The sequence below is a fragment of the Ictidomys tridecemlineatus genome, unplaced genomic scaffold, assembly GCF_052094955.1.
Source record: "Ictidomys tridecemlineatus isolate mIctTri1 unplaced genomic scaffold, mIctTri1.hap1 Scaffold_51, whole genome shotgun sequence".
NCBI lineage: Eukaryota > Metazoa > Chordata > Mammalia > Rodentia > Sciuridae > Ictidomys > Ictidomys tridecemlineatus.
In genome coordinates this window covers 1,217,080-1,235,873 of record NW_027523338.1, presented here as the reverse complement: position 1 = coordinate 1,235,873, position 18,794 = coordinate 1,217,080, and the positions used below count along the sequence as shown (strand labels likewise).

The window sequence follows — 18,794 nt, the reverse complement described above, 5'->3', positions numbered from 1 at the left end:
TTCTAAAAGCATTTGTCTTGGATTTTTCTCACCTAAATAAGAATACCCTTGCCATCTGTTTATTTTATAAATAATAATAATTAAATGCCCTGTATCTTCTCCCTCAGCCTGAAATTGAATCTAATAAGCTCTTTCTGGATCCACAAAGATTATAATGTATAACCTTTAAATTTAATTTTAGATAATGAAAGTGGGCATATGAACCCAAAAGAAACCATCCAGAAGCTGCAGGAACTATCTTAGGGTCCAACATCAAAAACGTTATATCAGCAGCATAAGGAGAAAATAACATTGCATTTTAACAACACATTTTCTCTTGGCAAATAATAAGCACAGAAGCAGAAAAGATTTTTAAGGAGTTTTTAGGTCTTCTGCATCTCTTTTCAAAGACTATGCTAATTGAAAAGGTATATAATGTCCATTTATGCTAAAGGAAAGGTCTCATGTTTACGCAAAGCTACAAGACACTAAAGTGGGTTAAAAAGAGGGAGGAGAGGGACAGCATTCTGCAGCTTCTGTTACCAAAAAAACTCAGATCACTGAGCTGAATTAGTTGTGCTTTCAGAACTGAATGAATTCACTGAACTCATACCTGAACTTTCTTCTTAAAGCCCATCTAAGGCATTTCTATGGAAATAATATAATTTAGATATTAAGATGGCAGAACACAGTTATTGTTTATAATGAATATAGTTACAAAGGGAAACAAGAGATAAAAATAGAGTTGGCAGCAGCCATTCTGCCTGTAATGAGTTTGCAAGGAACTTTCATATTCCTTGACTGGATCATGAAAAATCCGTGATATGGGACACACAAAAATGAGACAAGGGTCAAGGTTATCTATAGGGTAAAAAACATTGTGTAAACAAGAACAGCAGCATATAAATGATTCTATATAAAGTAAGCATGGGGCTTACTTTAAATCACTTCCATTGATCAGATCTTTGGAATTTTCTGTGTATTTAGGGGGCTTTCTCTTACACCCCCGGGAGATATGAATGTAGCTTCTGGGCTAGATGATGCTGTAGAGCTAAATCTGGCCCATGCGTTTGTTCCCATTTGGTATAGAAGAAATGTCCAAATGAAAAGCACAAAGTGGGCTTTATATCAAAATTGCCCTCAGGTATTTTCCTTTATTGGAAAGTTGGGTACACTGCTTTGCGTGTCTTCCTGTTTTCTCCTTGGGATTAACTTTTAGATTGTGGTTGGAGCAGTTGAATAAGAGGAAGTGACTGAGGTTCTCGTTGCAACTTTGCATCATGCTGGAAGGTAGCCCCAAGCAAGCTCTGAAGATGAGCCTCACAGGAGAGCCATGAGGAACACAAGTCAGGCTGGTCCAAGTCAGATCTCTAGGTTCTGTCTCCTCATTGGCTGGGTCAGCTCAGTCAGCCAACTCAAATCTCTACCTCTACCTTTTAATCTATAAAACTGGGCCAGTGGTAGTTTTTTTATGTCCCAGGTTTGTTGAAAGGGTTGTATGAGACTGGGTCTGAGAAAGTACTCAGAACCCAGTTGATCCCATGTGGATAGGAGGGAAAGTGCATTTTTACTCTAAATAGCCAGACCTTGGAAATTTCATACCAGATGGGAAATGAGCTACACAGCAATTATCATAGACCCAGGAGTCTAGGGAACTGAAGGAAATCAGGCATGGGTGCACTGGGGGTTTTAAAATTAGCAATACAATGGCTGAGAGATTTGGGAGCCTCTGGACTGGGACAGGCTTATGCTGGGCTGTCTGGAGCCCTGCAGCAGCTCAGGAAAACTTTCTTCAGGAACAGGAATTACAGTGCTCCCAACAGTCTAAAAAATAGAAATAATGACACCTGCTGAGACAATAGTTCTCGTGATATACCAGCACTGTCCCAACTGCTTTAACATTGACTTTACTCATTTAAATAGCTATTACTTCTTGAGTTCCTACTCTGTGCCAGGTCCTATTCTAATAGCTGGGGCCTGGGAGTGGACAGTATGGCTCTGATCCTGGCAGACTTGCCTTTCCGTTGAGGAGGCAGGAGAATATCCATGTAATGGTATAAAGAAAAAGGTAATTTTCATATAGAAAAATACATCATGATAACAATCATTTCATATAAACAAAATTATGAGAGCAGAAATTGGGACAACATAAGTGTGGGCAGTCAGGGGGGACCTCTCATTGGTGGGGAGACCTCACTGGGTCTTGGTCCTTATACCTTCCTATGCACACATGCAGATATGATCCCTGTTTTGCTGACAGGGGTGTGGATAACATGAGAGACAACTCATTTTAATCAAGCTGGGTTTGAAACTCAGCACTCCCTCTTTCCAAGGCCCAAGTTGCTCATCTGTTCTGATTCTTTATCTAGACTGGCCATGGCAATTTACCAGGAAGGACCCTTTTTTGCATCCATTGTGATGTCTACACCTGTGCAGGGGGTGAGGGATATGGACCTTTCAGACCAACTACTGTCATGAATGCACAAAGTTTTGTTTTTTCATGTATGTAAACATGTATTCATGCATTCATTCTTTCATCCAGCAAACAGTGATGGTGCACCTACTAGGAACCAGGCATCATTCTCAATGCTAAGTATATAGCATTGGGGAGGGGAGAAGAAACAATATCCCTTCCCTGGCACAGCTAATATTCTTGCGAGTCTAAAAAAATCTAATGCACAAAAAAGTTCAACAATGACTAAATATATTTATTGAAAAGTGCTAATTGCATTTCACAAAAGTAAACCAGAATTATTGGGTTTTAGAGAGAGAGAGCTGGGAATATTTTCTTTTAAATAGAGTAGTCAAGAGTGGAATTTCTCCAGTGGTGATTGTCAGGACTGAAAAAGTGAGAGTCTAGCAATCCACCGAGCTGGTAGAAGCATCTAGGGCAGAGAGAGCAGTAGATACCAAGGACCTGAGTCCAGAATGGACTCGCTTGTCTGAGACTACTGGAACTGAATGGGTGAAGATGAGAGAGAGTGTTAAGGATGAGACAGGGGCAGAGCGAGGACAGCCTTCTAGATTCCATTCTAAGTGTGGTGGGATTCCACAGAGTGGTTCCAGCAGAAGAGCAATGCAGTCTGGTGGGGATATTACTGGAATATTTGCCTGCATTCCTAAGGTGCAATGAACCTGGGTATGTGTAGGAGCTGTTGTAGGACCAGCCTCCCAGGGAAGGTGAATGGACGAATGGATATATGGCAGGATGTGTAGGTGGATGGATGGATGGAAGGATACATGGCAGCATGGAGGGCAGGATGGAAGGATGGGTGGGTGGGTGGGTGGTGGATGGATGACTATGTGGCAGGCTGGCTGGATGAAAGGATGGGTAGATGGCAGGCTGGATGATGCCTGGCTAAAATGAAGGGTGAAAGAATCAATGGGTGAGTGAAGATGATCCACGGCTGTCCAGGAACTGGGGCTCATTGTGTATGTTTGTTTCCTGATCTAAGTGTTGATTTCCTGTGTCAACAATGGTGAGCAGTAATGTGCTGTGAAGCTCTCTTCATTTTCAGTTGGCCTTTTTTACTCCTCACTGAGGGTACTAATGGGGCCTCTGTGTTTCTGTGCCTTCCTTCCCTCTCCTTCCCTCTCAGAAACTGTCCTCATGAGACGTGCTGACATTTCCAGAAAACCCACTCTGTGCCAGGCATTGTCCCAAATGCCTTGGTGCACCTGACCTCCTTTGGTCTTCCTCTCAATAGGGAGTGGACACACAATGATCTGATATTCCAGATAAGAAAGAAACAAGGCTGAGGTCTCCTAAGTAATGTGCTAATACAGTAAACAGGGATGAGGTGCACATTGGAGGCCAAGTGTGTTTGACTCCAAAGCCACACTTAGTACACAACCCCGGCACCTTTAGAAGCCTGGGTGAGCCCTGTGGTAGCACCCCATACACCATGCATCTTCTGGTGACTCAGTGCAGCCCTGGCTCAGCAGCTGGGAAGAGAGCCGTGGGATGGGCTGGCACCAGGGCTCTCTCCTTGACTCTTTCCTTCAGAATCTCTGCACATGCTGGTTGCAATGTCCACCTAGCAGCATTGTCCGTGTGGCCTAGTGGCCTTCTTCCATGAACCCTGGCACATGATATGGAGGTTCCATGAACCCACATGTTTCTGCACAACCCCCATAATTAGTGACTGGCCTCTGAGCCACCAACCTCTGCCAAGAATATGTCCAGGACCTCAGGAGGCAGCCGTGTTGACGGCCAAAGCAAAATCAAGCTGGCATTTGCAGCACAAGGGGATGGATACTGGGCTTTGTACTGCCTGCTCTGTAGGGTTAGCATCCAGGCCTTGAAGTCAGTCAGACTGTGGTTCAAAATCACATTGTTATTTCCTTTTTGTCTCCCTTTAGAAAAGCTGTTTAAACTTCTCAGCACTAGTGTCTTAACTCAAATATCCCCCCCCACTCTGTTATGAGATCACCATGTGTTTTATACAGGTTATATCTAGGGCATGCTGTATGTGTACCTGGTGCATAATAAGTGCTCAATAAATGCTAATGGGGTGTTTATGATGGTGAGGGTCAAAACCAGCCTAAGGACTCCTAGAACAACAGTGTGTGATGTCTTGAGAAGGAGATGCATTCTTTTGAGATCTTTGGTATATTTTTGTGCATAAGATTAATAAAGAAGCTTATGGGGAGTGGAAAATATAATTCCCTAAATAAGTCAACAGGATCGAAAGAACCACATTCCAAGTCCAGCTTACCATCTTTTTTCCCCCCCTTAGGGCCAAAAGTTCTTTACAACTTTCATTTCCTTTCAGGTTTTGATACATTTATTTATTAGGCAAAATGGGAAATGAAAACCCTAAAATGATAAAGATGCTCAGGATTTGAAAAAAAAATTTCAAGTGTCAGGAGTGAAGGATGCAGGAGAGAAATGAGGGTGTCAGAGTCAGCTGGGTGGGGGGAAGCTGGTGAGAAGGTTGGGGGTCGCCTGCTTGCTCTCGGTGGACCTGGGATTGTTCACAGACTAACCGGTCAGACGCAGTTTGCTCTTTTGGACCGACACGCTCAGCGGCACACCTGTGCTCTTGAGGCATGAGAAGCCAGTTTTCTGGCAGTTTGTTCTGGATGGTGGTTTTCCCAGGCTCCTCATGCCCATGAGGAAGTGATGTGCTCATTTGGAGTGACGCTCCCTGCAACATGCATGTGCTCGTGGCTGAACTCCATGTGTCTCGGAAGCCCTGTGCCCTGGCTGCTGCTGCCTTGGGCTGAAGCATGTGCAATGCTCTGTCCAAACTGCTCCTGGAGAGCAGCTGCTCACTCACTGTGCTGCACAAGCTGCCAGGAAAGGTGCTCATGCTGAACAGGAGCCACCTTGGATTTAAAGTTATGGAAGTGCTTATTTAAATGGAGTAGTGAGCAGGGGGTTCAACCTGTGCTTGGGGACACTCAACAAGAGCCTCTGGGACTGCTCACAGGGCAGTGTTCTGTGGGCCCATCTTTTTCTCCCAGGTGGTCTTAGAAGGCCTTGTGTACCTGGCAGGCGTGCCGTGGAGGCTGTGTGTCAGCAGCTCTCTTTCTCACCTGTCCTCCTAAATGTCACCAGAGAACATATCAAATCCACTTTCATCACCCTGACCCCTGGACCTGCATTCCTCTGTGCCCGCCCACTGGCTTTTCCCAGTCACCTTCCGGATATCTCAACCCCACCATGATCAGCCTCCCTGGGGGGACTGCAGTGCTGAGATTTCTGACCTGGGTCTCAGCTTAGACATCAACAGCCAAGGTCAACAAGTTCTTTAATCCTCTAAGGACTGACTCTGAGATGCATTAGTGTTTGTAAGATTTCATTTCAATCTCATGTGTGGTTATCTTTGCTTTCCAAAGATTACCTGAACCTGTGTGTGTGTGTGTGTGTGTGTGTGTGTGTTTTCTTTTTAGCAAGCCTAGGATTTTTTTTTAAAAAAAGAAGCAAGTGTGGGTGCACAGGGCTGTCTCTCCACTGCCTTCCAGAATTTCTAAGTTGCAACCCGCAGGCAACGGAGTTCCCACTGGGAAAAGGCACGGTTCAAGGCAGTGTCAACTATGATTGGGGCTGAGTTGAATGTTGGCAAAAAATCAACAGCAGCAACCAGGAAAAAGCAAGGATGTCAACTCTTTCTCTCTCTCTCTCTCTTCCCCCCCGTCCCCCCCCAGTCTTTCCTTCCTTCCTTCATGTGTGTCTGTGTGTGCGTGTGTGTGCGTGTGTGTGTGTGTGAGAGAGAGAGAGAGAGAGAGAGAGAGAGAGAGAGAGAGAGAGAGAGAGAGAGAGAGAGATTTCCCAAGAATTCACAAGTTCCAGGCAGAGGATTTTTGCTTCATGATAATGGTAAGACAGGTTCATAACATCCAGAGGGGTCTTCGGAAAAATCCCTTTTGTCTCTTAGTACAAAGACATGGCCTAAAAACCTTCCTCCCCCAAACTCAGTTCATGGACCAGCAGACTTGCACCTGGGAACTTATTAGAAATGCAAATTCTCAGGCCCACCCAGACCTGAAACCAGAATCTGCATTTTAGCAAGATGTCCAAGGGACCTGTGACACACAAAAATTGGAGAAGGACCAGACTCAGCCCCTGACTGCTTGGCTCTGCCACCTTCTGAGGTGAAATCTCCAAGTTTCCGAGCTGGCCTTGGCCTTCATCCTGTTCTCATTCCATGTCCAGCTCCAGCCTCCTTCTCTTCTAATGAATGCCTTCACATGGTCCAAATCTGGGCTCCAGTGGCACTTGCTCAGGGAACCATCCTCTGACTCCTTAGATTCCACGTCAAGTTCACCTCTGACTCTGACACAGACCTGAAGGCCACATAGACCTCACTGCCTTCATGTGTTCAGGGCTGTGCTGTAGGATTCTTGGCTCTGGTGATTCTCATCTGTCACCAGTTCCACACAGAATGTAAGTTTCATGAGGGCAAAAGCTGAGTCTGGCTTATTACCCCAAATCCCAAGACCCTAGCACAGTGTCCAGTATGTGACAGAAGCTCAATAAATATATTTCAGAAAGCAGATGCAAGTTGTCAGACCTCGTCATTAGGATGTCACAGGCACACTGCTGGCTACTCAGTTTCTCTTTGGACATGTTCAGAGAACTTCTACAACTGTGGTCTGTTTATAAAATTCCAGGTAATAAGAGAAACCAACACATAGACCTACTACTTTGGGAGCTTCTGCTGCACATGGGACTTCATCCTGTTTAATCCTTACAGTGTTTTCTAAGTTTTATAAATGAATGAACCGAGGCTGAAATCCACGGTTTCAGACCAAATATCTGGGAGGAAAACCAGGCTGCATTCTTGATTGCTGCTTCCAAGACAGAGGAGGCTGAGACTCAGGCCCTGCCCTGGGTGGGCTGGAAAGTTGGCCCCCACAGCTAGATTGCTCCCTACTTCCGGCCCCTGTTAGCACAGGTCTTGGCTGAGCACACTGCCTGGCTTCCCTGCACTGTTCCAGGCCTTGGGAATACCAGTGGGCCAGCTGCTACCAGGCTCTGGCTCTCATGGGGAAACTAGAACACATTTTAGATACCAGGTGGTGAACAGGGCTGAGGAAAACTAAGGGGTGGTAAAGGGAGGGAGGTAAGGAAGGGAGGCTGTAGTGTTGGAGGACCTCTGCTTCCTCATGCTTTGCTAGCACTTAGTGTGCCATTTAATAGCTCCTCAATGAACACTGGTTGACAACTGGCTGACATATGGAATCCAAGACTCACAAAGAGGGCAAGAACCACCTGTGACCATAAATCAGGGCATGAAAACATCCAATCTAGGGTTTGGAGTTGATTCTGTAATTATGAGATTATGCTCTCTCTGAGCCACAGGTTTTTGGTTGGAATCATCAGATTTTCCTCAAGAACTTTAAAAAAAAAAATCACTAATGCTCAGCTTATTCCTTGGACAACTTTTGGAATCAGAGTTTCCAGAGAATGAAAACTCAGCCTGTTAAAGAGTGATCCTACAGTGGAATCCAAGTGTTTGGAAAGCTGGCATGTCCTCCTTTGAGCACGTGAGGAAAAAACACTGTCTCCCATTTTTTCAAGCCTACTGTGTGTCAGGCAGAGTGCTCAGGACTGCCAGACCCTGGAAAGAAAAGGTGGTAAGGACGCTGGTGATGGATCCAGTGAACGCCGACTGGGGCCAGGTGGGGTGCGGGCCACCAAACAACTCTCCTCTTTTCCTAGCCCTCCTGTGAGTGTTCTTATCATGTTCACTGGCTGTTTTAAGAAATTTCAGAGAAGGCTCAAAAACACATTGGTTTTGTGATTTAAATCAGAGACTACGGCCCCTGAGCCCTATTCAACCTACCAGCTGTTTTTTATAAGACCTGTGACCCTGGCTATTTTATTGTGAAGAGATAAGGAGAAAATGTTGAAATGTGTTTTTACTCGTGGCATATAAATACCCACACAATATCCTTGATTTATGCTTTTTGGTCTACAAAGCCTAAGATATTGACTATTTGATACTTTACAGAAAAAGGTTTACTAGTCCTTACTCTATCATTTCCAAAATTTTGCAGTCTTAAGAGTCATATTAAAGGTAACTTTAAGTGGTATAAGCATGAATAGGTTAATAGTATTTTAATTTACTGTGAGTAAGAAGGGGAAAGTTTAACACAATAAATTTATGATTTCATGTTATTGCTAAATACAATGTAAAGAAAAATTAAATATATATTAAATATAAATATATATATATTACATAACATTGGAATTTGAAAAACTAAAATCAGAAATGTTCCAAAATCAAAACAATGGATCCCCATTGTTATGATACAAGTAGAAAATTCCACACACAACCTCAGGGAATGGTTCACAGTCAAAACACAGGTGCACAAAATATGTTGCATGACATGACCTTCAGATTATGTGTAAAATCGCATCAGCAGCACACAGGCATGTCCTTTTTAGACTTGGGTTTCATCTGCAAGACAAGTTATGCAATTGAAAATATTCCAAAATTGAAGAAATGTGAACAATTTCTCCAAAATATTTTAGCATAGACTAACTCAAACTATCTATCTCTCAATGAGTGTGTGAGCCATTGTGTGTGTGTGTGTGTGTGTGTGTCTTTGTATTTTTCTGTGTCATGGCATTTGATATTTCATTTCTCCTATTGAAAAATTGACTCAGATAATGCCATCTGCCATATTCCTAAAAACAAAATTTCTTTGTGATCGAATGAAACATTCCTCCCTGTTGCTTTGGATGTGTGCTTTAAGAATAACTGCTATAATTAATATACTCAAATCATCAAAGTATCAGACAAGAAAAAAATATATATATATTTTAAAAAGTACTTGGTTTAAACAACAAACACATGATATAGTAATGAATGTGTTTACTAAAAGGAATAAATAAAAAATATCTAATGTCAAACTACAAATTAGAACTTCAAAATTTTGAAGCAAATATTAATAAATGTAAAAGATGCTTCAGCGCTGCCCAGCCACACAGCGCCTGGGCAGTGTTCTTAGAAGGATCCTGTGGAGAGCTTGAGCCTCCTATGCTCACAAAGGGGAGGTTTGGGCTGGAACTACTTATCCTTCTCATTTGGGGTGGTCCTCTTCCTCAGTACAAAGCTGTATTGAATGTGGGGGTTCATTACATAGAAAACATTGGCAAGGTGAGGAATCTCTAGCTCTGGGAAGAGAGGGGTATATGAAAAGAAGGTGGCACTCAAGAGGTGTCTCATAGGACACCCCAACATCTGAGAGCCTCAGCCTGGAAAGGCCAGAGCCACACACCTGAAAGCTCTCCAATTCAGCACCAATACCAACAAGACAGCCTCCACAGTCCTCCCTGAGGAAGAACTAGGCAGAGCACTTCCACAGACCTAGTGTCGGTTCCTACCAAAGGCTTTGGACTCCAGAACATCCCAGGTCCTCTTGCACCTGCCAAAGCACACCACTGGATTTACATCTGAAATCTCCCACAAAAGGCTCCTGTGCCAAAGATTCGGTCCCCACATGAGCTATCTTCATAGGTGGGTTTGGAGGGAAGCATTGGATGGTGAGTGCTCTGATGTCAACATGAAATTCTCATTCAAGATAAATACACTACTGGGAGGTGGTAGGATCTGGAAGAAAGGCTGGGCATGGTTGGAGGAAGACCTGAACAGGGTGGTGTCCTAGGCAACAGTACCTTGTCCCTGTTGGCTCCACTGAATCCTCATTCTCCAAGTAGAATTTCTCCTCCTCCTATCTCTCTCTCTCTCCCTCACCCCAAGGCTCACCCTCTGTCTCCCATTCTATGCCCGTTTGGCAAGAGCTGAGTAGAGCTCCACTGCCACACACTAAGACTTTATGGACAGCCTCAGAGCAGAACCAAATGGAAAGCTATGAAACCTGAAGGAAAAACATAGGATTCCACTCTAATTCATTTTACTCAAATATGGCCACAGTGAGGACAGGCTGACCAGTTACAGATGCCATATTGGAGCCACGCTTCTGCCATTGTCGGTGCCCACTTCCACGTGGACCAGGCTTCCTAGAATGGAGGCCACATCTTAAATGCTGTTCTACTGAGGAACATTGCTCCAAAGGGACTGCTTCCCTCCAACACGGTGCTTTGGTCCAGGGATGCCATGACCCCCGTGGGGTTCAGACAGCCAGCTACACCTACCTATGAACACCTGTTTCCTGAAGCCCTCTTCTAGCCTAGAGCCTGTTCTCTATCCCTTCTGGGTAGATGTGTCTCTGCTATGAGTTTCTTAGCCTACGAAGGCCGCAGAATTTCTCTTCCGTAAGACACTACTAACCGAACAGACTTAGTAGGTTAAGGTATTAGAGAATTTAATCTAGAATGTGTAGGGATGGTGGTTTTCAGTGTGGACAGATTGCTGTGGGATCACAGCTGCTGTGGGTATTTGGCTCACAAAAATAGAAAATAAAAAAAACACTAGCATTATGAACAGATCAGCTTTGTGTCAGATGTGCTGAGAAAGCCCTCATCTGACTTTAGTTAGGAATAATAACCTGGTTATTGTGATCACTTCTGGTGAACTCAGGTAGAGACAACTAGAGAATCCAAAGTCAGACTATTCAGGCTGTCTCCCAGCCTGTAATTTCCTTCCAATTTAGTCCCATTTCTGCTTGCTAGAATCCTGGCCATGCTCTGCCCAGGCCGTGGTTTCCTGGTCCTACATAAGGCTTTCAATAGCCCTGCTTCAGTCCACAAAACTGTAAGTTCCATCCTTAGCCCATGCATCCCCATCTTCCTATCAGAGAGACCTGGGCCACAGTGGCCCTGGAAGGAAGCCTTCCTCTTTGCTCCTCAATGATGTCAGCACTGGAGGCCTGCTCAGGACCAGGAGAGGATACCTGGCGTCACACTAGAGTCACACCTGGAAACATCACACCAGCATTAACATAGTTTTCTTTATGCATGAGCCCCAACACACCCTGTTTGAATGTTCTTCTGGGTCAAGGAGCACTCTTTGGTGCTATGAGTTGACTGAGTCCACTTCCTAACCTTGCTCCCCACCATATGAATCCCCCACTTACTCTGACAGTTGGAGATGATCTGGCCAAGCTCAGTCTTCTGGCTTCTCTTCATTTAGGAAGTGTAGCTTGAAGGCCCTGTGGATGATGATGAGCACTGTATTGACAGGTCACCTGGAGGAGCATGGGAGACAGGTCTTCAGGAAATGGGCCTTGAAGTGGTTATTCAAGGACTGTGGACAGGTACACTCAAGAGGACAGGTACACTCAGTTCTAAATATCAGGGCACCATCTTAAGACACTACTACCCAAGGAAGACCTCCTGGTAGTCCTGTGGGCTCTTCCTATGGACCACGAGCCCAATCCCTGTACAGTGATCTGCCTGGACCTACCATTACCCTTTGTGGAGCCATATTCCACTCATGGTAAAAGGAGCACACAACCTGTATACAAACACAATCTCATCCCATCAAGATGGGAGGAATGGGACAGTGGCCCCCAAGATCCCACGTCTGCTTGAGGAAGCAGGCTGCATCTGGTGTGGCCCAGACACAAAACCTAGAGGCTTGGTCCTGATTGCCAGGGCCAAAAACAGACTCAGGAAGAAGACCACACACAGGAGTGCTGAAAGACAGCCACGAGAGCTCCTGGCCCCAGAGGCTCAGAGCTGCTGGGGTGTAGTAGGGCACCTCATCCAGCAAGGGTGGTCATTGGAAAGGGTTCCTGTCCTGCAGTTACCTGGACATTTGGTGTGCTTGCTCCACATCCATATCAATTCTGCAGAGACATCCTCTCAGCTCCTTGTTCAAGGAACATGAAAAATATCCTGTTGCTGTCCTCCCCCATGTGTAACAATATCCTCGATCCCATAGAGTGGAAACTGCAACCTAGATCCTGTCCTATTCTCATCTCCCAAAATACCTGTCCCTGCACTTTTGGCCTGCACACTGCCACCTGACACAGACCCCCTCAGACATGGCAGCAGACATGCTGTTGCTCTCCTCATCTCAGATCAACCCCTTAACATTGACCACTTTCTTCTTTATTCCCATCTATCCTTCCTGAACACCCAAAAGCTCCAATTCAAGAGGGCATGAGTAGTCCATTGTATTGGACTAGTGTCTGTTCCCCACCTAGGTGTAAGCACCAGGGGACAATCAGCAGAAATTCAGTTTGAATAAAGTAGGTGTTTTCCTCCTTCCCCTTGAACCAGGCTGTCTTCATGGTGGGGCGTTTTCTCAGGATAAAATGATACTTCATTCCCGGATTCATGGACAGATACATGACTGCGTGGTCAGGGACCTTGACTTCTTTAGAGAGAGGTGGAGATGATTGGTAGGTGACACTCAAGAATTATTCCACAAGACACCCCCAACCCCTGAGAGTCTTTGCCAGGGCAGGCCTGCACCACAGACTTGAGAGCCCTCCAATCCAGCTACAGTGCCACCAAAGACTCCCTCAGTGATTCTTCCCTGGAGGAAGATGATGCACAGGATCTAAACCAAAAGAGCACCTGGCAATGGAAACAGCACCTTGGGCCCCAGAACTTCTCAGTGCAGGTTGGATCTGCCAAAGAGACACTGCTAGGCTTTGCATCAGGATTGGCCCCCGCAAAGGCTCCTGTGCTTAGGCCTTTCTGCCCAGGGAAGCCATGCTCACACATGGGCATTCAGGGAAGCGTTGGATGGTGGGTGGCTGCACATCACCAATGGATTAATCCAGCCATAGGTGAATACACTAATGGGAGGTGGTGTAAAATTAGAGGTACACTGAGCAAAAAGATAAGATGACCTCAGCAAGACTATGCCCTGAAGAATGATATTGTTTTCTAGATGAGCTCTCCTTTCTCGTTTCTCATTATGATCTCTCAGATTTTTATTCTGGTTCTTGTTCTACTTCTGGTTCTTTTTGTCCTGCACTTTCTTGTTCTATTTCTGGGTCCTTTTCTTGTTCCTAATATTAATATTTCAAGATTTCTTTCTTGCCCATTCACCACTTCTCATCTTCGTGCTCCTCCTCCTCCTTCTCCTCCTCTTCCACATCCTCCTTCTACTTTTCCTTCCTTTTCTTCCTCCTCTTTATGTCTTTATCCTCTTCCCCCTCCAGTTTGTCCTCTGTCTCCCCCTCCACCTTCTCCTTCTTTCTCTCAAATGTATCACACTATCTGCCCAGATGCAGCCTCTGTTCAGGACCCCAAGATGAAATCAATTCTCAATGAATGGCAAGTAGAGAAACCAAGACAAAAGAGAACTTACTCCCCTTTCTTTGTAACTGTCACAGTCATGAAAGACTGCCTAACAGACACATACCATTTTGGTCATGCTTCTGCCTGTGCTAGTCAACACCTTATCTGGACTAGGCATTCAAAAATAGATGCCACATCTGATAATGAAAACAAAGTTTTCAAAATCTAGGAGACAGCCAGCATCACTGACATCCTCCTGCCATAATGCAAACATGCTGTCACACCTAGGTGTTCCAGGCACCCAGCTAGTTCTTCTTTTTGACTTTTGTTATACACAAACCTCCACTGGTCTTGAGCCTGCTCTCAATTGATGCTTGGGTTGAAACTGGCTGCTTCTGAAATCACCTTCATAGACTCTCAGTTTTATAATTCCTTATTGAATGACTTATTTTTGTACCACGGATTAAAACCAGAGGCACTTAAGCACTGAGACACATTCCCAGGCCTTTTTACTTGGGTAGAGGGTCTCCATAAGTTTCTGAGGCTCTTTGAACTTCTGACCCTCCTGCACAGCCTCCAAAGCCACTGAGATTCACAGCCACTTACACATTGCCCATTTCCTTGATCTATTTTGAGCTCAGCCTTCCTTCTATGTGAGACACAGCCAACCCAAACAACTTGGTGTATGAAAATTGGAGAACTGATCATACATGCCCTAACGTTGGTGAGTTCCATTGTGGACAGGCTGACATCGTGGAGGCTAGGAGTGGCTGGCTCACAGGAAAGGAAAGAGCACTGGCACTGTTGACAGATCAGCATTGTGGCTTCTCTGCTTCTGATGCCCCTCTTTGATGCTGGAAGGAATAAGAACTTGGCTATTCTGATATTTTTATGAGATGGGCACCCAGAAACAGAGGACTTGAAATTATTTCCAAAAAACTACCCAATCACGCTGTCCCCTGGCCTTGACTTATTCTTCACTGAGTCCTGTTCCCAGTTGCTGCAATCCTGACATTCTTCCTTTCTGACATTCTGGCCATGGTGCTGCATCAGTCTACGTCAGTGCTGATCCCACTTGGGCCTTGCTTTTTCCTTATGCTCATTAGAAGACATCCTTATGAGTGAGTCACAAACCAAACTGCCAATTCAACCAGCCTCTCTTCTTTGACCCTCATGGATATTAGCTTTGCCACATCTGACCAGGCCCAGGGAGAACACATTTAGGAAGATCCAGTAGCCTCTGGGGCCTCACTGAGAACCTGCAGATATGACTCACCCATCACTGCAGTTTCTGTTGTGCACAAGGCCCAATTTCTGGCTGTTTTCTGGGCCAAGGCCCACTTTTTTGGACTGTGGGTTACCCTGAGCCCCTGTGGATCATTCCTCCCCACTAAATGTCCCATGTACTCTCATGCTCAGAAACCACATTGAGCAGCCCAAGTCTTCTGGATTCTGGTCGTTGAGAAAATGGTGGTCAAGGACCTATGGATGATGCTCGTACCCACCCCCTGACAGGTCATCTGGATCAGGGGAGGAGAAATGTCATCAGAGAATGAGTTTTAGAACAGCTAACCAGAAGAAGGTGCTCAAGGACATTCAGGGGACACCTTAGCTATGTATACAAGGGCATCATCTGGTTATCTTTTTACCTGAGCATGTCCTCTTTATAATTCCCTGGGTTCTTGCATGGTGCTGCCAGACCAATCCTGGTATAAATAAATGTCTGCCTGTATCTGCCATCTCCCAAACCACCCGACCCCCATGGAGCCACAATCCAGTCAGGGTCAAAGGACCCAACTGTCTGTGCATAGACACACTCTAGTCTCACTGAGATGGGAGCAATGGGCCAGTGGCCTGTATGCCAGGTTTGATCTGGGATGCAGCCTGCTTTTGTGGGTGGACTAGGCAGATACATTGGAAAATTTGGGACTGACTGCCACTACACAAAACAGACTCAGTTATAAGAGCACACACAAAAGGAGAAAATCTTCCAGGACAAAACTTAGGACAAGAGGTGCCAGGAAGCCTCACTGGGGGGAGACTTGAAAAAAGGCAAGTGTACTAGTAGAATAGTGTCCTTCAAAAATTCTTGTCCACACAAAACTAGGTGAGACCTTGTGTGAAAGAGAGTCTTTGCACAGTGATGAAGCTATAAAGAGCTCACATGATGGAACACAGCATCAACTGGGCCCAAATCCAATATGTGATATTCTTGTAGAAAGAGGGGCGCTTGGACCCAGAGACCAGGGAGACTGGGGGAAACAGACTGTGTCATTTTTGAGGCAGAGACTGGATGCCCCACAGAGGAACCACAGATTGTGGGCAGCAGTAGGAGAGTGATCAAGGGCTGGGAGAGTTGGCGGGGGGGGGGGGGGCACTCCGCTTGAAACCTGTGAGGGAGTGTGGCGTTAGGATAGCATAACACCTGTTGTGTTGCGCCCCTGAAGCCAGATAAAAGCCCCTTCCTCCGCTGTAGGCCACCCAGATGGCAGGATTTGGTTGCAGCAGCCCAAGACCCACCTGAAAGTCTGAGCTTGTTGGCCATGCAGGTCGGATCTGGGACACAGACACACTCTGATGACTATATGGTCTCACCCCTGAGGTAAGACAGGCGCCAAGCCAGGCCAGGTGGGGAAAGGGCTAGGAACACACTGTGGGGGCTGGTGCCTGTGTTACTGGATCACTTCTGACCTTTTTCCCTGATCTGCTGCCAACACAGACTACAGAGGAGGGTACAGGGACACAGAGCATGGATCTGCCCCACTCAGGATGTGCAGACAAACACCATGGCCAGGAGCCTTGTGTCATCTTCCCATCCTGAGAGCTCTTCCCTCCCTCACCTACCACTACCTCCCCATTGCCTCTGGCAATATCTACTCAGTGCGATGGCAACATGCCTGGGTGCTGCTCTCTATTGAATGCACGGGGAGCCTGTGAGCCCAGGAAAGTGTGTTTCAAACACCCAGATCAAATGGGCCACCTGGAGGCAGGAAACAAGGTGGCTGAGGCAGAATGCCAGGTGTGGACTTCTGGCACTTCATTATTTATATTAAAAGACAAACAAATAAACAAACAAACAGGTTTTGGTGTTCGATAATATTTGATGTGCAAATCCTCATCCCCCACCCCCAATATTTTAATTTTTTATTCGACATATGAGATTTTACCAGTATGAACTTAATTTTGTATTATAGAAAATTCATTGAAATCACATTGGTATAAATAACAAATCACCAAACCTTCAATGATTGTTCTCCTTTCCTTTTAGAAACCACTTTTCTACAAGAGAACAGAGGACAGACTCATGGAAATGCTTGAAATGACAAGAAGCTCCCACTCAAGCTCAGCATTCAGTCCTGGACAGGGTACGACCAGGCCACTTTGACATCTACTCCAAAGAGTCTACCAGACACATTCTTCTGACATCACTGACTGAGCTAAACGAACTGACTAGAAAAACCTTCATATCCTGAATACATTCATCACTTCAGGACACTTGAGAATGAATCAAATCCATTTCTCATTACCTTGCTCCACAGCCAACAATTCTTTAACAAATTCAAAGGAGCAACTCATATAAGCACATCCAGAGTAAGGTTAATTTTAAATATCTATGTGTAAAAAATACAGCTGGTATTTCTTCTTTATGCTAGGTATAAATGAAATCTCCCCCACATTACTTCCACAAACCAAATAAAAATATTTGTGAAATTCCCATGTAGAAGACAAGATACACTTGCCAAGGAGGCAGTGCCAAGAAAAAATTTTGACACTCCAAATGTAGAGTGTGTGTTTAGGAGGCAGTCACAGTTTCCATAAGAGAGTCCCATGAAATCAATTAGGAAGATCCATGCTCTAGCCCTACCATACAAGTGATGTGACTTTGAAAGAGTCACTTAGTCTTAGCAACCATCACCACTAACCACTAAGTCAATGAATAAAGGTCCTCAGGTGTCAAGCTACAAAATGTGGGATGAGCATGGATGAGGATGAGTGGGAGAAGTCTCCCCCTCTAACACAATTAGGGAAGGCTGTGCCTGCCCTCAAGAGGCTGGGGGGCCTGGGATCCTGCCACAGAGGGGGATTCCAAATCTCACAACCTCTGAACACAGGCGAGAAGACCAGGTAGAGTCCAAGGACCCTGGGGTGGCCCAATGGCAATAAAGGTCAAAAGGAACTAGGGATCTGCCTGGATCCTCAATCCTCTACTCTGAGCAGGGCTGCATGATGAGGCCAGAGGCCATCCACAGCAATCTGCCTTTACAGAAAAACAGGGACTGCAGGCTGCCTCTGGCTCACTGAATCAGGGTGGTGTTTTTATAAAGCAAGACCACTTCCTCACTTTTTTTTTAAGAGAGAGAGAGAGAGGAGAGAGAATTTAATATTTATTTTTCAGTTTTCGGTGGACACAACATCTTTATTTTATTTTACGTGGTGCTGAGGATCAAACACAGCACATGCCAGGCGAGCGCGTTACCGCTTGAGCCACATCCCCAGCAGAATACTTCCTCACATTCACCTGCAGCTGCCTCTAGCATCAAAAATGCTGCAGAGACACTTGGCTACACAATGAACAAGCTCTGCCATTGACTTCAGATCCTTCCCTGCTAGGAAAGGAGGCCAAATGCTGTCCAGATGCAGCTAATAGAATTTTCTCTGTTCTCTGGCTTTGATTCTTCAGAATCAAACACACACACATACACACACACACACACACACACACACACACACACATACACAAACGCACACACTATCTCTCTCTCTCAATGAAATAAAATTTGGACCACAGCACACATATCAATATGGTAAATACTAATTATTTACAGAAGAAGGTTCTAGACCATGTGTTTGCTTGATGTTATTGTTTTTATTATTTTCTCAAGAGGCTAGGAGCAAAGAGGATCCTGTGGCTGTCCTCCTTAAAGTCTTCCATGGCTCTTCCTTTCTGGCAAGTCTCATGGGTTGTACAACCAGAAAGGGGAATAAATTTGGAGGCCAGAGCTAAGGACAGCCCAGCCTATGAAATCAGATTTGGTGTTTTCCGGCACAGTTTGGAACACTGACACCTGAGCCCAAAGATCTGTCCAGAGAGTCAATTTTGAAAACACTTGTCTTTACACATGAAAGGCACATTTTCAGGGAAAGATTAAAGGAAGGAAATGTGACTTATAATTACTGCTAAGCATGTGTTAGCAGTTGT

At 45.2% G+C, this 18,794-nt stretch overlaps 1 protein-coding gene across 1 annotated transcript in view; it reads left to right on the top strand.

The window, feature by feature from the left end:
* Positions 1-16,875, top strand: part of LOC144373839 (uncharacterized) — an 89,280-nt gene extending 72,405 nt beyond the window's left edge. Inside the window, exon 3 of the transcript XR_013433378.1 lies at positions 16,863-16,875. The gene's annotated coding sequence lies outside the window, so the exon portion shown is untranslated. The remainder of the gene's footprint in view (positions 1-16,862) is intronic.
* The last annotated feature ends 1,919 nt before the right edge of the window (positions 16,876-18,794 follow it).